The following is a 19,172-nucleotide window of genomic DNA, read 5'->3' as shown; positions in this document are numbered from 1 at the left end:
CACTAAATGTTTTTTATGTAATGTTATGTGTAAACAAAATGCATTTTTGTCTTTTTTTAAAAAATCTTTCAGTGTTTTTACATTTACAAATTAAAATATGTTTATCTCTATTCTTCCTGTCTTGATCTATTGACTGACATGAATGATAGCACTTGTTGCAACTAGACACACCTAGGACGTGTGTAGGTGGGTAGCTGTTTTCAGTGGCATTTTCTTTATATACATGTTTGCATCTGGTCCTCAGCCACACAGCCCCCTAAAAAAGAGGACTTCACAGCTCTAATTGCTTTGTTTACCCCATTCCAGTTACTACAGTCCGCAGTGGAAGCATATGGGAGGATTGTTGCGATAAAGGGACTGGTGGAAAATAAAGAAATATGCATTATAAATACACATGCCCCGAACCAGGATACGGCGGAGTCAGAAGAGAAATGAAGCACAGGATGAGAGCATTTAGAGAAATTCTATTTGGTTCTGTTTTGTTCAGTTGTCTCAAAATGAGGTCAGCAGGGCATTATTTGGGGTTCATGAGACAAAAACAAAATCTAATTTAAGGTGATTAAATTCAAAATATGTGAAATGGGGAAAACCCGAGGGTAAAATGGGAAAGGGATAGTGAAAAGAGCCTAGCATAGGATAGGAGAACATGGAAACACAAGCCCCGGCCGGGCAAACAAGTAGTGCTTCCACGTCCACAACCATAAGCACATCACGCAATCACATAGGTACAATTTAAGGCACAGCGAATGCGCAATTGAAAGCCCCACTGGGACAGTTACCAGGAGTTGGTGCTGATAGTGTTATTTATTTAGTTAATGAAAATTAAAGGGAAAGCAATGGAATTTTGCCACAAAAATGCTTACAAAACCTTTTAAAATTGATTTACCATAGGTGAGAGGATTACTAGATGATGCAGAGAAGGAAGAAATATAAACGAGGAACAAGGACAGCAGAGCATGATATAGGAATGGGCTATTGGAGGAAATGCTACGTTTTGGGAGGAAGGGGTGAGGGATAGGTGCTGTGGGGTTGTCGTAAAGAGGTAGGGCGAGAGGCGAACAGGGAGATGTGGTTTCGTAGAATGCTATGTAAGGGGTCCTTCATAAAGGAGGAGAGCTAGGAAGTTGGATTTAAAAAGAGATATAGTAAGAGAAGTGCAGAGAGGAAGAGAATTGTGCAGAGAGGAAGAGGAAGAGCATTCCAGAGTAAGGGAGCAACGAGAGAAAGAGAGCGGAAATGAAAGGGAGTGCAAAAGGCACAACAGGTGGCAAGGAGGTGAGCCAAGGATGATAGTAGGCAGCGGGGGGGAGATTAGGAAGTGAGATAGTGTTAGGATAGGTACCTCTCTGTACATTACACATTTTACATGTGATGCCTGTCAGCCATTGTAGTGTTTAGAATATACACCACAGTGACCTCTGTCACCCATAGTTACATTAGAACTGCATTGCATGGGGAGAGTTCTAGGGTGCTGAGAGAGAGGAGAAGGTTGACTGAAGGAGGACGTTTGTAAGCCTCCTGCTGGGGGTCGTCTTATGTATGCAACTGAACATGTCAATAAAAGGTCTAAGTGGTAAAGTAACCAGTGTCAGCAGTCTACATGACAACTTAACATTTGGCGACGAGGTCTAAGAGGAGCGGACTCCTGGAGACGACCCCCGGCGCGCTTGAAGGATCCTGCTGTTGTTATAGCTTTGGAGCAGCGCCACAGGCGGTGGCAAGTGCTCAATGCCTAGTGAGGAATCGTCGGCGAGGCAGCCGAACAGAAGCCCAGCAGTGCGGCGTGAAGTACTCGCAAGGCGGAGTGCTCTTTGCCTAGTGAGGAATATTCGGCGAGGCAGCCGAACAGAAGCCCGGTAGTGCGGCGAGAAGTGCTCGCAAGGCGGAGGAAGCAGGATCCTCGGAGAGTACGGAAGGTACGCTCTCTCTATTGCCGTACCCCTCCCAGAGACTGTGTGGTTCGGGTGATTGGGCGGCGGTGGTTGGCCCACTAGCGCCATTACAAGTGAATGTACTTTCAAATGGTCCTCGTGTTCACTTACCAGTGTGCGTGGGGGCCTGTCATCTCCTCGCGTCACCGCTGAGGACTCCCTGAGCGACCGGCTCCCGCACAGCTCAGCATCTCCCGAGTGATGTTCTCACGTCTTAGAGGAAAGGACCCAAATACTTGGCAGCCATTTTAGTTTTGACGTTGTTTCCATGGTAATTGGAGCCGCAGTCGGGAGTTGGAAATCAGCTGAGTTTTGGTTTTGGCAGTGTGAAAGAAGCCACGATCCAACTGTACGCGGATCGAGAAAAGGGAGTGGCGGCCACAATCGGGTCTATGTTGGATCACTGGCACTGCTATTGACCGCTCACACTTAGGAGACTTATGGTGAGTGTTTAGGAGATGTTACTGGGCATTCGGAATTATTGAGCACCCGAATACATTTCTTGCATACCTGCAACATTACATTCTTTGAGTGAGACATGGCGAATGTGCCTGCGCCTGTGTTTTTCCTTCCTGCGCCAGGTGAGCCCAGGGTGCGACTATGGGCGGACTGGAAGGAGGGTTTCAACAAGTATGCATTGGCAGTATTTGGTACCAATTATTCCAATGAGCGTAAAGGAGGCGTTATTGTTCCATTGTTTAGGAACTGCAGGGCAAGAGGGTTTTAAAGAGATTACCAGAACCTACTGATATACAGGATGGAGGTCCTTATGAGAAAACTCTAGCAAAATTGGACAGGCACTATAGGGTGGAGGAGAATATCATACTGGAAAGATACAGGTTCGCCACTAGGGAACAGAAGAGTGGTGAAAGTATTGAAGATTTTTTTACGGCTCTGAGGGGTTTGGCAGCGAAATGCAAGTTTACTCACTGTCAGGATGAGCACTTAAGAGATCAATTGATGATCAAATGTTCCAATGACAGTATCAGGAAAGAACTATGGAAAGAGAGGAACCCCACCTTAGATCGAGCAATTGAGATAGCGAAAATGGTAGAACATACTGACAAATGTATTAAAGTGCTCCAAACAGATACTGTTAACAATGGAAGACCCAAGTTGGAAGAGAGCGAAGGGGCAGTACAAAAGGTGTCAAAAGTTGTCCAGAGACAGAATACAGGAATCCCAAGGCGTTCCATGCAGTATGGGAAGAGATGTTAGGATCGCCAAGGAAATAAGCCAGCAACTGGCAGAGGTTGGAATCGGCAATGGGTTCCCACAAAAGACAGTAGAGGAATGCCTAGAGAATTGACTTCCTTTAAGTCTGTTAAGGATTCTGGGACTCCAAGGAGTTTCCCAGGGAGACAGTGTTTTAGATGTGGTAGTTCATCGCATATAGCGTCTGATAAGGAATGTTTTGCTATACATATTATATGTAATGAGTGTGGTGTAAGAGGGCACATCGCCCGTTGTTGTAGAAATTTTAATTCTGGGTCGAACCAAGTGCATGAAATAAGTGCGAGCTATGAAGATGAATCCTATTGTGAGGATGGTAGAGAAGTTGTGTTTACAGTGAATGCTGTTGATGGCAGAGTGAAGAAGCAGAAGCCTTACGCTGATGTTCTAATTCGAGGAGTACCCATACGTATGTTTATGGATAGTTGAGCTGATTACACATTAATAAGTGTGCAAGTGTGGGAGGATAAGTTCAATCGTTGTACCTTGTGGGAGAACACTGTCAGATCAAATGCATACGGTGATGTGCCCATAGACATTATAGGATGCTTTGATGCTGAATTACAATTTAAGGATAGAAAGTCCACAGGGTATGTATATGTTACCAACAAAGGGGGAGAGTTGCTATCATGGAGTGATCAGGCCAAGTTGAAGATAAGGCTTGAGGCAAGTCATCCTGAGCAGGTACTGTCTGTGGTGGGTGGAGACGCTACAGAGGTGCAAGCAAGTTCATCTGGGAAATTGGGGTGTTTGAAAGGGTTCGTTCATGTGATTCGTCTGAAGAGGGGTGCGGTACCAAAAATTGCAAAACTGCGAACCATTCCTCTTGCCATTAGACAAGATGTAGATGAAGAACTCAAGAGAATGGAAAGTGATGGAGTTATTGAAAGGATAGATGCTTCAGAGTGGGTTAGCCCCATAGTGGTGGTCAGGAAAAATAATGGATCTTTGAGACTTTGCATTGATCTTAGGCATTTGAATAGTATGGTTGTGGCAGACAGGTTTCCTTTACCCAGAATAGATGATCTGATGGTGGGGGTATCTGGCTCTAGAGTGTTCTCTATATTAGATTTGAAGTCGGCCTACCATCAGGTTGAGTTGCACCCTAATTCCAGAGATCTTAATGCCTTTATCACGCCAATTGGTTTATTCAGGTGTGTGTGCATGCCGTTTGGGCTAGTCTCAGCGGCAAGTGTGTTTTAAAGCATAATGCACAGATTACTTGGGGGAGAGAAAGGGGTGATGTGTTATCAGGATGATGTTCTGGTGTGTGGGAGTGACGAGAAGGAACATGATCATCGCTTGAAGAGAGTGTTAGACATATTGAAGGAAGCAGGACTCACGGTTGCCATGGAAAAATGTACTTTCAAAGCCAACAAAGTGGTTTGCTTGGGCCATGAGATCACAGGCGAGGGGGTCAAGCCCAAAGAGGAGGCTATTGAGGCTATAAAGAGAATGGAGGAGCCCAAGTCTAAGGGGGACATACTGTCATTTTTGGGACTAGTTGAGTTCTACGGTAAATTTGTCAGGGGATTATCAGAAATGTCAAGGAACATGAGATTGCTTACCCGTAAGGGAGTGACCTTTAAGTGGGATGACCATTGTAAGAAAGAATTTAAGATGATAAAAGAGGCCATTGTCAATGCACCCATTTTGAAGATATTTGAAGAAGGTAGGCCTACATTGCTTTTTGTTGATGCCAGTGATTATGGTGTTGGGGCGGTTCTGATGCAAGAGGGTCAAGCTGGTTTACATACTGTGGCATTTGCATCCAGGTCTTTAAAGGGACCGGAATCTAGATACTCCGTTGTTGAGAAGGAGGCCCTGGCACGTGTTTGGGGAGTTGAAAAGTTTAAAAGGTTTTTGTGGGGGAGGAAATTCACCATTTGCACGGACCATAAACCTCTTGTTGGGATTTTCACGAAAGGTGGTTTGGAGGGAGTATCAAGGCGCATTATGAAATGGGTCACAGCATTACAAGGTTTACAATATACCATGCTCCATGTCAAGGGGGAGGTCAATGTTGTTGCAGATGCATTATCTAGATCGGTTCAGAGAGAATTCTCGAGTGGTGATGGTGATGGTTACTCAGGTCCAGGGAAGAGCGTAGAGATATTCCAAGTACATGAAACACTAAGAAAAAATGAGTGGGACATTGCCTGTAGTGAAGACAATGTTTATCAAAGTTTACTGACACTGGTTGTGGAAGGTAAAATAAGGAATTACAAAGGTGAGATGAGTGGTTTTGCCAAGGTAAAGGAAGAGCTATGGGCTCAGGATGGCTATTTGCACAAAGGACATCAGATGGTTGTTCCAGTTGGAATGAGGAAACTAGTTCTAGATTTGGCCCACGTTGGGCATTTGGGTCTTGCCAGAACAAAGGGCTTGGTAAGATCTGAATTCTGGTGGCCTGGTATTGACAAAGACACTAAGGAACAATTCAAAGATTGTGTGGAATGTGTTGAAGGGAACAAAGGGCTGAAAGTACAGAAGGTTCCCATGATAGTGAGGGATTGTCCACGTGTTCCTTGGGATGAAATTGCTTTGGACCTCCTAGGTCCATTTAACATTGGTGGTGGAAGGGATAGCTACCTGTTGGTGGTTTTGGATTTATTGTCGAAATGGCCAGAAGTTTGTGTACTTAAGGACATTTCCAGCAGTAGCATAATGAAATTCATGGAACAACTATTCTGGAGAGAAGGGTTTCCAAGGAAGTGTTTGTCCGACAATGGATCTCAACTTGTTTCTAGAGAATTCAGAGAATTTTTGGATAGGCATGGAATAGAATGAGTGAATACGTCCTTATATCATCCCCAGAGTAATGGATGCTTAGAACGGTTTAACAGGACTCTAATGGAAGCTATCAGAATTGCGGTAGCTACTGGAGGGGATTGGGTAAGGACGGTAATGGAACGAACTTTCCAGTATAGGTTAACCCCCCACAGTGTTACAGGTGTGACTCCATTTGAAATGTTGAGAGGAAGAAAGCCAAATTCTCACTTGTGTCCAGGGTGGATGGGTAGATCGAAAAAGGTTGGTGTGGATCTAGAGTGTGAAAAGGAAGATTCTTGATTCTGGGGTTAAATCCAAGGAGAGGTATGATCAGAAAAATTGTTGTAGGGAACTCAAAGTTGAAGAGGGTGACTGGATGAAAGTCAAGCTGCCTACCAAAGTTCGCAAGGGAGCTTCCTTGTTTTCTGAACCCAAACAGGTCATGAAGGATTTGGGTTCATCAGTATTAGTCAAGGGAGGAGGTATTTGGAATAAGGAAAGCGTGGCTCTTTTCAGTCAACCAAGAAGAAGTGAGAGGAGGATCACGGGATGAGGCGAATGTTCTCTCCTGCAGCCCATCAATAACATCTCTCATCGTCTCTCACAGCCAATTGTATTCATGGATTTTTGATCAAGTTATTGTTGGTTGCATGTTTATCTGTATGTTTCTTTACAGGTTTTAATTTATTGGGCAGTTGCCCACAACAGTTACTTGTTCATGTTTAAGGAGGAGAGGTGTTAGGATAGGTACCTCTCTGTACATTACACATTTTACATGTGATGCCTATCAGCCTTTGTAGTGTTTAGAATATACACCACAGTGACCTCTGTCACCCATAGTTACATTAGAACTGCATTGCATGGGGGTAGTTCTAGGGTGCTGAGAGAGAGGAGAAGGTTGACTGAAGGAGGACGGTTGTAAGCCTCCTGCTGGGGGTCGTCTTATGTATGCAACTGAACATGTCAATAACAGGTCTAAGTGGTAAAGTAACCAGTGTCAGCAGTCTACATGACAACTTAACAGATAGGTATTGTGAGGCAAGTCTGTGTGTAGTTTTGAGGATGATGAGAATGAGTTTATACTTTGTGCTTTGTCACATAGATAACCAACCAAACTGATGACAGGCTGGGGAAGTGGAGACGAAGCTGAGAAGATTGAAGAGTGTACAGATAGCAAAGTTGAGGACTTTGTCGAGAGGTTGGGAAGGCCATAGGATAGACTGGCACAGTAGTCAGACAGAGAGAGTACTAAAGAGGAGAATAGGTGCTTAGCAGTGTTTAAGGGAACAAGATGTTATTTTTTACTATGTTGAGGAGATTATATCTGGCCACAATGGCAGATTTGGAGATAAAGAGCAAGAAGTTGCGAGATGGGTCGAAGACACACCAAGGTTGTGAGCAGAAGCATAGGGAAGGTAGTCAGGAGAGTAGAATAGAAGAGGGGGAATGAAGTGATAGCCTGTTTGCATGGAAAGTAGAGAACTTCAGTCTTAGTGGAAATAAGCATGAGCCAGTGTGATGCCATCCAGTGTTTGCTGGTGGAGAGGCAGTTAGAAATGATTGACCGTAGCTCATCAGGATAGGAGAAGATGATCGGAGTGTCATCAGTGAACAGTTGATAGGAAAAGCCATAGGAGGAGACTAAAGTGCCAAGAGCAGAGGTATAGAGAAGTGGACCCAGGACTGGCCCTTGGGGAACACCAACAGAAAGGGGGGTGAATGAGGCAGTAAAGCTGTTCCAGGATTCTTGGAAATGTCTGGGTGCGAGATATGAAGTAAACCAAGCAAGGGCCTTCTCATTGTTGTGTTCAGAGTGCCAATGGTAGATGTAATCCAATGCTGTGGAGAGGAGGATTTAGGTGTGAAAGTAGGAAGAGGGAAGGGACAGGAGAAGGGAGCGTTAGGAGCAGAGCTAAAGTTAGTGAATGCTTTATCAGCGGATGTAACAGTGAATTTTGCATTGGAGGAGAGAAGGTGGCATAGGTAGAGAGATAGATAGGGAATTTGGAGGAGGGAAATATGCGCTTGCTAATGGAAGTGGTAGATGGAGAGGGGTAGAAGTGGAGATTGAGGCAAAGACAATGGAATGATCAGAGGGAGAAGGAGCAGTGGAGATATTAGAGGCAGTGAGTTGAGAGGCGATTAGCATAAGGGGAAGGTAGTTAACATTTGAATGGATGGGCAGATAGTGTGCAGAAGACAGCTAGTGGATAAGGAGAAGAGAGCTAAAGTCAGTGGATAGAGGAGTGGAGAGAAAGAGGGGAGGTTAAAGTCGCCAGTTACAATGAGGTAATGATGGGGAGGAAGGGAGTCAATCAAATGGGAGAGGTGGTCAATATTTTGACCAGCTAGACTAGGTGGCTGATAGAGAGATACAATATGAATACCAAAGAGAGCAGTGATTGTGGATATAGTTTATTTTAAAGAGCCAGGGGAACAGCGGGAAATAGGGGATTAGGAGAGATGGGACATTTGGAAGATGTGAACAGCCCTACACCACCACCCCTACTAGTTGGGTGGGGAGTGTGTGTGAAGGTGTAGGCAGATTCTGAGGGAGAAATCCAGGGTTTGGTAAGAGTAATATGGTCAAGATAGGAAGAATGGAAAGAAGGAAGTCAGAGGAAAAGGAATTCTTGTTACAGACAATATTGTGCATTCCAAAAAGCAGTATAAAGAGAGTGAGATGTAGAAGTATAATTACGTTGAGTGTGCAAAGAAGATTGGCTCTGGGGGTAGATGCAAGAAGAGTAAGTGTGTTGAAAGTTAGGGTTGGGGGTTTTGTGAATAGAGAGAGTAGATGAGTGAGGAAAAGTAATGATAGGGATAGGAAGAGAGTTGAAATGGTGTTGTCCATACAAGAATGTACAAAGAAGTAGAAGAGAATGGAAGAGATAGTAAGAGTAGTGCATGGTCAGAGCAGGGCTGAGCACAGACATAATTGGTATGCAAAAGCAAGCAACAGGACACCGAAAAGCAGTAGCTCAAAGGCAAAGAGGCTGGAGGAAAGGCTGGAAGTTGGCCCTTAGCTGTTTTCCCTTTGCTGGGGCACCTGGGGCTGTGTCACCCCAAGGCAAGGAGTCAAGTGCTGGAAGTAGTGAGAAGCATCCAGTGGTGGAAAGGGGAGGCAGGACCACCAGCCTGAGGCTACAGAGCAGGACAGGCTGGGATGGTGGTGCATGTGGCTGAGGGGAGTGAGCTGAATGGAGGATGCCACGCTCAGATTAGCAGCAGGAGCCAGTGGGAGAGTCAGACCACCTTTGCAGCCACCTCTGCAGGCAGTGTCAGGCAGATGGAATGCATGCCTCTGATGCTGTAGGATGAGCTTCTTGTTGCTCTCAGCCCAGTTGAAGCCCCTTTTGAAAGTGGAAAGACCTTTCAAACATGGAGTGGGGTCAGAGGAAATGTGAGCAGTCTGTAGATAGATCCTGGATGCTTCTTGTAGGGCCCCTGACCTCTGCTGGCAGCCTCAGACAGATGGAAAGAGTGCCTCTGGTGCTGTTGGGATGGGCTCTGTCTTAGTAGCCTGGTAATCTTATATGCCACATGAACACCTGGGATTTGAGAAATGTGTCTAAGGAATGTATAAATATCAGGGGAGATCCAGATAGATTTATTGTAGAGTTAAAGACAAATACAGTGTAATAAGAACTTTGAGGGATATTTTATTTATTTATTTATGTATGAACGTGTATTGCGCACCCGGCACCCTGAGGCTTAAGGGCACAGACATGAAACATGACACATCATACGAGACATAGATTACTCAGCAGTGTAGGGGGATGACATGAATCAGCTCATATGGGTAATAATTCTCACAGAGATGCACCAGCCTTTGGCTGGATATAGTGGCTGGCTCAACAAGGATATGGAAAACAGGGATAGAATGTATACAGGCATGAGGCAATTTGATGCAGAAAATTCCAATAGCGTTTCTGAGAGAAACATATTGGGCAAAGATTAATACTTACAAGAAGAGAAAGATGAATCAGCAGCAGATCATCTGCATCATTTGAAGGTTGTGTTTGCTCATCATTCTGAAATAAGTAAACCTGCCAGGACAGCACAAGAGGCGGTACCATCAGCTTTTGCTCAGTGGTTATTGCCTAAACTGCAACAGCAGTTGAAACATATATATGTGGGGTGGCAAATTAATCGCCTGGCATAGCTGGTGTCATTGGTAAATAATTGTGTTCATGTTAAGAACAAAATAAAGAATTCAGTGAATGCAAACTTATGTCCCTTCATTTGCAGACCTTGTAGCAACAACAGCAGGTGCTGGGTGGGCTGAATATTTAAATGTTGGACGCAGGGCTGGGCCAGCAGTTGCAAGAGGAAAGGGATGACCAAAGGGACGAGGTAGAGATCACAGAGGTGGCACCCAGTAATCAAAATGACAAGTGACACTGCATGTCGCTATTGTAAACAAAAAGGGAATTAGAAGTTCAAGTGCCCAAATCAGCCTCAGCTCCAAGCTGTGGAAACAATGACACCCTCTGCCCCTCTTTTTTCAAATGTGAATATGAAGAACTTTCAGCCACAAGGTAAACAAAAACAATGTTTAGGAAAGCCAAGCTGAAAGTGACATTGACATACATACAAGATGATCGGGTAGTGTTTTTGTAGAGTGTAAAACTGATGGTAAAAATGTGGATATACAGGAGCAACTACACAGAAATGAAATATAGTTGTAAATGTGTTACTCACATCAGTCACTGCATGAGCTGTGGGGATTTCCAGTAATCCTGTGACTCACACTGTGACTAAACCTTTTTCTGTATCCACTTGCCCGATCTCAGACAAGCATGCATTTCTTTTGAGACCATTATCACATTACATTTATTGGGAGGAGACTTGCTGTGCAAATTGCAAAGGACAATTTATTGTACTCTGGACGTCTTAGATATCCTAAATTAACATGAAAATGAAGTAATGGCAATGTAACAAAGGGACTCTGTAGATAAACAGAAAGCTGGGGCGAGGCAGGTAGCTTTAGAAGGTCGATTAGAAAAGGTGCCAGCAGGGTTGTGATGGCAACAAGAAGTAGGACTTACAAACCATTGCCACAAATTCCACAATATCCTTTAAACCCAAAGCAGGGGAGGGCATCTCAATAGGGATCAAATGTAATGCTCCAATTCTGCCAATAATGAGACCTGGTAGTGATCTATAGCGATTTGTGTAGGACTTCAGAAGAGTGAATATAGTAGTCTTACACACATTTCCAGTAGTTCCAAGCCCAGTAACTATGCTGTCCTGCATCTCACCTACAGCCATGTGTTTTGGATGTATGTTCTACATTCCTTTCCACACCAATGCACCCAGATAGCCAGCATTTATTTGCATTTACACATTGTGAGCTCCAGTGCAACTGGGCACGCTTCCCACAGGGAGCACAGAGGGTCCAACCCTTTTCTCCAAAATACTGAAAAAGAATCTAGATGATAACCAAATGCGAGAAAGTTCAATGCTAGTTGAGTATGTAGACCTACTGGCCACACTCCCTTCATACGAGGTGGGTAAGCAGAACCCATCGGTTCTGTGGACGGCATTAGCCAAAAATGGACATATGTCATCCAAGCAGAAATTACAGTTATATATATATTGGGAGCAACAGGGGAATGCCAATAATGGATATTAGGGTAGCCAAATATAGTAGGTTTGTTACAAGAACTGAATCTTTTACATATGCCCACGCCGCTAAAATGGTTGGCAACAGCTGGGAGAACATTTGTGGAGGTGAATCAAATACTTGCTAGCGCAACAGCCCTCGGGTTGCCCAATTACCAACAGTCTTTCATCTTATATTGCCTCGAGAAAGACAGGTACGTACAAGCAGTATTAGCAAACAAACACTGTGAAAATCACTGATTGTGTATTACAGTACAGAATTACTTTTAGGTTTGCTGCCTTGCTTGCAGTCTGTAGCCGCAGCAGCTGTATAATATTCTGCGAATATAGTATTAAGTTTACCCCTCATTGTAGCAGAACACAATGCAGTCACTGCATTATTTCCTAAAGCAAAAAAACACTTATCTACATCATGGCTTACGAAGCATAAACTATGCTTGCTAAATTCAACCAATGTGACCCTTGCACGATGTTCAGTATTAAATCCAGCCTGACTGATGGTGAGCCCCATGAATGTATCCTGACAACAAGAGTGCTGACTAAACCATGCAAAGATTTACTTGAAATCCCATTGCAGAATCCAGATGAGCAATATTATTCAGATGGTTCTTGTTTACGAAATGAAAGTGGGGATTTGAAGTCTGACAATGTGGTATGCACCACACATGCAACAATGGAATGTGCCAAGCCTGAAGATGTATTCTCTGAGCAGGTGGCAGAGCTTGTAGCATCGATAAGAGCATGCACTATGGCAAAGGACAAGGGCTACCATGTATACTTTCTCTGCTGTGCATTTACAATAATGTATGACTATAAGGTTTTATAACAAGAGCAGGCACCACTGTTAAAAATGCACATTATGTAAATGCCCTTATTGAACCTTTAATGTTGTCAAACACCCTTTCAGGGTTTTATCCTTAACGTTTATGATTTAAGGTCGAAGTGGACACACAGATATTCAGTTTACATGTGCACTAGGAACATTGGAAGCTGACTAATATGGAAATTAATATGCAATCACTATAGGAGATATACAGAGAAATAAACTGTTAAATCCAACGCACTTAATTAAGATGCATGTAAAGTCAGGTAATACTGATTAAATCAATCGGGAAACAGCAATATTTGTAATATAAAGCATTCCTTACATAAGGTCAGTATAATATTGATATTTCATTTTAATTATTTCAGAAATGTGATCCCATCAACAAATTATGAAATATCAGCTAAATTGATTAATGCATCAACAAGACTGTGGTTCCGCCAAAAAGAGAATCTCATATTAGACATGTGGGCCTCATCACGAGTTAAGTGGTATCCCGACTAGGATACCGGCCAACTTTATTTGCATTACCGCCCACCTGTCTGGCGGTATTACCGCGGATCACGGGTTGGCCGGTAAACGTTATTCCCCATTCCCCACTGGGTCCATTGGGTAATACCGCCAGCAGTAATTGCGCTGAAAATCAGCATTTTCCCAGCGTCTTTACCCCCAGCTGTGAGCTGGCAGTAAACACGCCATACTCATAATTGGTTGGACACTTAAATGCAGCAGTAACCCCATTACCACCGCATTTAAGGGCTACCGCCCAACTCGTGATGAGGCCCAGAGTGATTAGTGCACCAACAAGTCCCCCTGATGAAAATCCACGATACATTTACATGAAGGACAGAAACATGTACATGTCAGATTTTTGAGTAAAATTCACATTTTTTAACTAATATACCTGGAGTGGTATGAATAATAAAATTGTACATGTCTGTAATATAGGAAAAAGTAAATTTGGTAAATGTGTAATATAAATAATTCTGTGTTATCCTATTGACTATATTCGTTTTACTCTCTTAGTATATAAGATATGTAATGTTGATTACCGGAAGGGATATTGACCTGGATGTTCCTTCATAGTTGCACTGTGAAGTGAATAGCACACCAAGATTCTAGAGAAGATATCACCAGGGTAAAGGCTGTGCTTTCTTGGGTTCCCTTGGCAGTGAAAATTAGTTGGCAGAAATACAGGAACGTGTCCATATACTGAGAAAAATACATGGAGCACAGCAGGATGTACCCTTCAGGATGATAAGCTGTGGATATCTTGCGAATAACCCTTGTTCGTTCCCAAGACTCTTTTTCACTATTTTGCATACATGGCCCATGAGCTCGTCAGAGCACCAAAATGCCTGGGGTAGCGGAAGTGACATCACTTACCCTATGACATCACAGGAAATTACATTGGGCCTCATCACGAGTTGGGCTACATCCGGGCTGTAATACCGCCCGACTGTAATAGCATTAGCACCCAGCAGTCCTAGTTGGGTGTTAACAGTAAATCCCCATTCCCTATTGAGTCCATTGGATCCAATGGGACATTTTTGGCGCTAATACTGCGGGTTAATACAGCCGGCGGTAATACCACTGAAAACAGGGCACTAAATGGGATTTTCACTTCCATAAATAAAGCTGGAGGTAAAACAGTCCATTTAGCGCCCAACTCGTGATAGGGCCAGCCCTTAAATGCAGCGGCAATACCGTTACCGCCAGATTTAAGGGCTATAGGGCAGCTCGTAATGAGGCCCATGGTATGTACTTTGAGCCGGACAACACCACAGGAAGTGATATCATATGGCCTTTTGCCTTTGTGGCCACATATTAACTACATTGCTGTCACAATATTCAATAGGCGTGGTCAAGCTGGGGGTGTGCCCAGCAGAATCATCAAAGGCCAGGAGTACTGCTTTTATATGCCGGTATTGCCTCATGTGGCCAGTTTCTGCCATTTTATATCTGTTAAAATATGACATGCCAGTTATAGCCATAATTTGCTAAATTCTACCTCACATGCTAGACATTGTTTAATATGCTAAGTACAAATGCATATACCCTAATATTTTTATTTGATTGGTTATTTATAACATGCTTAATAATCAGCGGTTTCTAAGCGTGGACCTCGTGTTCGAACCTGTATTGCTCCGTGTCGTCTTGCACCTTGCCCTGAGCTATCCTTCCGGCCCGATATGCCATCTTATACCAGCTTAAGCATCATATGACACATATACAGTCATCATATGCAAGCTAATGCTTCAGAAATCCAAGTGCTGTCATTACTCAAATTCCATTCTCAATCACCCAAGTACTGTCATCTTATGCCAGCCAAAGCCTAAAATGCAAGATAAATGATTCAGATTTTTTTTAAAGTGAACCAATGAAAACTAAACTAATTTTAGTGCTCCCATTTTCGGAAGTTAAAGGAAATTAGGTCCTGGGAGGTAAAATGATTTGCCCAGGATCACACATGTTTGTCAATCGGAAAAGCTAGAAGTTGTGTCCGTTTCATTTTCTCCAATTTACCTAGTAGGTCACATCTGCTACCATTTCACATTTATTTTTACGCAAAACATACCAAGATTTCTACATTGTGTTTTTCATGAAAAGAAGCAGATGTTTGCGTTTAATAAAGCAGATATGTGAAACATCAAACCACATTATAAATCAATCAAAAAAACATAAAATAAATCTTTATCAGATCCTGTTGGGTAAAGAAAGTATGATTTATTGTGATCTGAAGCGGGAGGAAGATGGTAACAGGCGGCAAGTTATGTTATGTTATGTTATGTTATGTTATGTTACTTGGCATTTACATAGGGCCTTATGTATCTATTGGACTCAATGGGAATGGGGAAGAATGTTTTCTTGTGCCCAGGAATGGGCAATTATCGGGTCCGGCAAAGCCGTAATGACCCGGTAATTGCCTATTGCTGGGCGCCGGAAAAGGCGGCAGCCTGCTGGTTTTACCAGCAATGCTACCGCCAAACTTGTAATGAGGCCCATATCACTTGCACATTTGGACAAGTACTGAGACTTTACTCAATTGGGAGAAAAAGGTTATCGCAAAAGCAGCACCTGGTTCAGAGTGAGCTAGAAAGAAAGCTTTTGAGAAGATTTCTTCAAATTTGGTAGTAAAGAATAAGACATTCAGGGTGGTCTAGATAATGACCCGGTAATTGCCTATTCCTGGGCGCCGGAAAAGGCGGCAGCCTGCTAGTTTTACCAGCAATGCTACCGCCAAACTTGTAATGAGGCCCATATCACTTGCACATTTGGACAAGTACTGAGACTTTACTGAATTGGGAGAAAAAGGTTATCGCAAAAGCAGCACCTGGTTCAGAGTGAGCTAGAAAGAAAGTTTTTGAGAAGATTTCTTCAAATTTGGTAGCAAAGAATAAGACATTCAGGGTGGTCTAGATCGCAGGCATGATTGGGTAGCATCCAGAGTAAAACCACAGCAATGGTTGGGATAATGGGATAATGACATGGTGGCCTTGGCTGTGATTGGGGAGGTGGTAAAATGAGGAATCTGGTTGGCACGCATACGAAAGCCCATGAGGCTGCATGCCCCTGGCGTTAGCCTCTGCCCGGAGCACAGGTACACCAACTAACATGGAAACGTCACTAATGAAGGTGTGTCTTACTGCCTGAGAACTGGAATGATGATCACGTGGGCATTAGACACTGCATCAGGTGATATTCTGTGTAATGGAAAGGTCGCCTGAAGGTAGTTGCATGCATCACATGGGTAAGCCAAGTGGAATTGTGCAGGTCTCAAATTGGTACTGTAAAACCAAGACCCTCGGGCCAGAGGATGTTTAGTTAGGAGGTAAATTGTTAATGTAAGCGACTAAATGTATTTTCTGAGTTATATGTTTGAGGCTTGTATAAAACTATAAAACCCCACATGTTTGTGACCTTGTGGGCTGCAATTTTAGGACAGACATACATACACTGCCAGTTTACCTGTCCATTTCTGCACAGCTGTATGGAAATGAATCCTGTTTCTACCTTTTCTCCTAGCGTCGCTCAATGTATTACTTGGTGATGAGTGTTCCTGCTTTTACAGTCTATAGGAAATGTTCCTTGAGAGAGGGATCACTTTTGCCCTTCTTGCTTATTGAGGGAGGCCACACCCACCATATGTGCCATGGCATGATACACTAGGGTCTTTGCGACGTTTGAAGACGAGTCTCCTTTTTTAGAATTTCCCACAGATTAGAACCACAGAAGTGGCTGAAGATGTATTTGCCATAACGATTCCAACCCAAGGGAGTCAGAAGTTATAGATGCAAGGTCTCTCCAAGACAACATTCAATATATATGTGTGCCTACAGGATGCCTCTCAAGAGAGCAGGTGCTGATGTGTAAGATTGTAACTGTTTATAGTATTGATTTGATCAGTGAGCAAGCAGTAGGCCAACATCACTATAGATCTTTGCATTCAATATTGTGGGTCAACTGCAGCACCCCGTTCCTCCTCTTTCTCCTCCAAGATGAAGACAGCACTCCAGGCCTCTGTAGGAACCATTGTGCATTACAGGAGATGTATGGGAGCAGCAACGACCCTGACATGCCACAGCTCCATGTTTGTCGGAGCTAGAAAGCAAAAGTACCTGTTTTTAGCTGTCAAGGTACAGGGGTAACCCTCTTGGTATTGGTATTAACTAATACCACTGCAGAAGTGTCAGCATAGCAGTTACTCATTAAGGCAACAACAATGGAGCAAATGGCATATGAATGAATCTGCCCCAGATTGGAAAGCCGTTGCATTAGTAAATATCGTAAACAACCATGTAATGTTTACAGAGTCCTTGGAACGATGAATGGCTGCATCTAGAACATTTGATAGGTTTTATATTAATAAGCTTTTATATTGCACCCTTCATAGCCATAGTGGTATTACAGCACTGAGGCGTGTTCAAATTGTGGCACATTGTACACCTATCTGGAGTGAAACAGACATGGATAAAGGCAGAATAGGATAGAATTGAAAAAACAACTGGAAATTTACAAGAGGACATGCTTAAAAAAGTCAGAATGAGGGATGGACTGGAGATGGGTTCAAGTGTGCCCTTCAATAGTGGTGGCTTCTTTGCCTGATACTGATACTGTTTTTAAAACGGTACCCCGGTAAACCAACAAGGATAATCTGAGGTCACCCAGAAATGTAACACCAAGAATTGGAAGCGAAAAGGGGAATGCATGAAACACAAAAGTAAAAGGGAAGGGAAAGAAGAGGGTTGACTCTGCTACAGCCCTCCTGGCCTTTCATAGGATCTTTTGGGGTTGATATACTTACGGCACAGACCACATTGCATAACAGAGAGACATAGAGCCACCGCTAAGAATAATGGAAGACAATTTATTGAAACAGAATTAGTTGCCAATTGTAGTAATTCTACAGGGGGAATCTTATCTCTGGAAAGCAAGACGGGTTGATATGGTAAGGCCACCTAGCGCACGTAAACTGTATGTTTAGTTCAGAGTCTCTAACTTACCTCTGGCGAATGCCACTAAGAAATGGTTTACAAACGGTAATGGTGCCTGTCCCTTTTGCCTATCAACAGAACAAACTCTGACACATTTTCTGTTTTTTTGCAAAGCCTATAGTGCTCTTAGGCACAGCTTTTTAGTCCCATTGTTAATTGCAAGTGGTATGACAACAACAGTAGATGCACTTAGGTACCTCAGAAAAATGTGATGTGATTAAAGTGGTGTATTGTGTATCTACTTTTCTTGGATAAGAGCAAAAAACCTCAAAGAACGAGCACTAATGGTTTGAATTTTATCTGCGTACAGATTAACTTTTTTAACAGTATTGTGTTTATTGGATATATGTATTTTTAATTGCAAGCTCACCTGTGCTATATTGTATGGTGTGGTGATCATTTCTTACGTCTGTATCTTGTAAAAGTTGTAAGAAAGATGACATATGTTGAATAAAAGTCTATTGAACATGAACCTTTCATAGGTAAATCCTTGCCAGTCATAAACTCTCCATATTGTAATGTTAACAAACTCCATGCAACCTCAGACATCAAGTGTGTTGAATACGTAATTACCTCTGCACCATCCTAACAGGACAAAGTGGTAAATGCCATGGAGTTTCCTTACTGTAAAATTACCATCCTCAGCGGTATCATCCTTGGGAAGCACTCAGGGCCGCCTTCGATTCCTCTACGGTCATCATTAATGCCTACCTAAATGGCATCCTCATGGTCCAAGGCCCTCAGGCCAATCTCCTCCTCTTTGTTAGGCACTTCCCTCGCCTCATCAATTTCCTTCATCTCCTGCTGTCCCCTCCGCCCCCCCCCCCTTGGGTACCTTGCCCTCTCTTCCCTCCTCTTCTGCCCCACCTGGGGCTCCTTCTTTACCTCCGCAGGGCGTAACTCTGATTTGTACCCCTCCCAGAAGGCCTTTAAGGCTGGCAACCTTCTTCATCTTGCCACTCTCAACTCTTGCTCTGCTGTCAAACACTCCTCTGACATCTGCCACCTCCTGGAAGAACTTGACCTCGGTGTTCTCAGTCTCATCGAGACCAGTGGTCGAAGTGTACAAAAAGAAGTAATGAAACTATGTTCCTTACTGGCCTGCACCGCTCCCCACAAACCCCATTGCCACACCCCCTCCCATGCACAATACAAACCCCAAAACCCATGCACTTGCTGTTTAAGAGCACATCCAGTGCAGTGCACTGAAAGTGCAAGTTTCAACTTCTTCCTACACTTTTATTTTAAAACGAAACTGTTCCGGAACGGTTTCTTTTTAAAATAAAAGTA

This window comes from Ambystoma mexicanum, chromosome 5p, assembly GCF_040938575.1.
Source record: "Ambystoma mexicanum isolate Mex_15411 chromosome 5p, UKY_AmexF1_1, whole genome shotgun sequence".
Classification (NCBI taxonomy): Eukaryota; Metazoa; Chordata; class Amphibia; order Caudata; family Ambystomatidae; genus Ambystoma; species Ambystoma mexicanum.
Note: the sequence above shows the minus strand (reverse complement) of the source record.